Source organism: Myotis brandtii, unplaced genomic scaffold (assembly GCF_000412655.1).
Source record: "Myotis brandtii unplaced genomic scaffold, ASM41265v1 scaffold1137, whole genome shotgun sequence".
Classification (NCBI taxonomy): domain Eukaryota; kingdom Metazoa; phylum Chordata; class Mammalia; order Chiroptera; family Vespertilionidae; genus Myotis; species Myotis brandtii.
In genome coordinates, this window is record NW_005353916.1 from 444,258 (window position 1) to 445,764 (window position 1,507).

A 1,507-nucleotide genomic window follows, 5' to 3' on the forward strand; every position below is an offset into this window, starting at 1 on the left:
ACATAATCTCAGTAGGCTTTTTTTCACAGAAATTGACAAGCAGATTCTATAATTTATACAGAAAAAGGATTGGAGTAGCCAAATTAACTTTGAAAAAGAAGACCAAATTTTAGGACTGTCACTACCTGATTTCAGCCCTAGTAGAAAGCTAAAGTAATCAAGAAAGTGTGTTGCTTGTGTCAGGATAGACAAAGAAATCAAGGAAACAGGACAAACAGGACAAAAATTGAGGAACACATCGGTTTTCAATTGATTTTTCAAAAGGTGCAAAGGCAATTTGGTGGTGACATGACAACTGGGTTTGGCATGATTTATGATTCCTTGGATTATGCAAAGACAAATGAGCCCAAACATAGACTTGCAAGACATGGCCTGTATGAAAAGAAGAAAACCTCAAGAAAACAGAGAGGCCATTTCGTGGACACCGGGGAAGTGGGGGACCTGTGGAGCCGGGCGGAGGGGAGCCGAGGAGCCATCCGAGGGTGTGTGGACTGCAGCCACCGCGTTCCTCACTCCAGATCTCGAAATGCATCGTGATTCCTGTCCATTGGATTGCAAGGTTTATGTGGGAAATCTTGGGAACAAAGGTAACAAGACTGAGTTGAAACAGGCTTTTGGCTATTATGGGTCACTCAGGAGTGTGTGGGTTGCTAGAAACCCTCCCGGCTTTGCTTTCGTGGAGTTTGAAGATCATCGAGATGCAGCTGATGCTGTCCGAGAGCTAGACGGGAGAACCCTGTGTGGCTACCGAGTAAGAGTGGAATTGTCCAATGGTGAAAAGAGAAGTCGAAATCGAGGCCCGCCTCCCTCTTGGGGTCGTCGCCCTCGAGATGATTATCTGATTATCGGCGAAGGAGTCCTCCACCTCGCCGCAGATCTCCAAGACAGAGAAGCTTCTCCCGTAGCCGGAGCAGGTCCCTTTCCAGAGATAGGAGGAGAAAAAGATCACTGTCTCGGGAGAGAAATCATAAGCCGTATCGATCCTTCTCTAGGTCAAATGAAGGGAAATAGAAGACCAGTTTGCAAGATGAGTGGTGTACAGGAAATAACTTCATTTGACAGGAGTATGCACAGAAAATTCAAGTTTTGTTCGAGACTTCATAAGCTTGGTGCATTTTTAAGATGTTTTAGCTGTTCACATTTGTTTGTCTTGGAACAGTGACACACAAAGATGTAATTCTCTATGGTTTGAAATGGATCATATGAGGCATGTAATATCAAGAATTGTTACTTTACAATGTTCCCTTAAGCAAAATTGAATTTGCTTTGAACTTCAGTCTTGCATAGACTGATAATAAACCTCTTAACTTCTGTCCAGCTAAAGTGTGATGTTGAATATTGTGGAAACAAAACTGGCAAAAATTTGATTTAAGACTTTCCATAGCTGTGACCTAATATGCAGCTGTAGTTGGACAGGCAGTCTTCAAAAGCTGCTGTGAACACAAGCCAGCAGCTAAAAATTAAAGCTGCACCCTTAAACTAGATTAGAGGTTTAAAAAAATCCAAC

The 1,507-nt window shown here is 42.8% G+C and overlaps 1 pseudogene; it reads left to right on the forward strand.

Annotated features, from left to right (window-relative positions):
* Positions 1–440: 440 nt before the first annotated feature.
* LOC102263554 overlaps positions 441–1,507 on the forward strand; it is a 2,506-nt pseudogene continuing 1,439 nt past the window's right edge.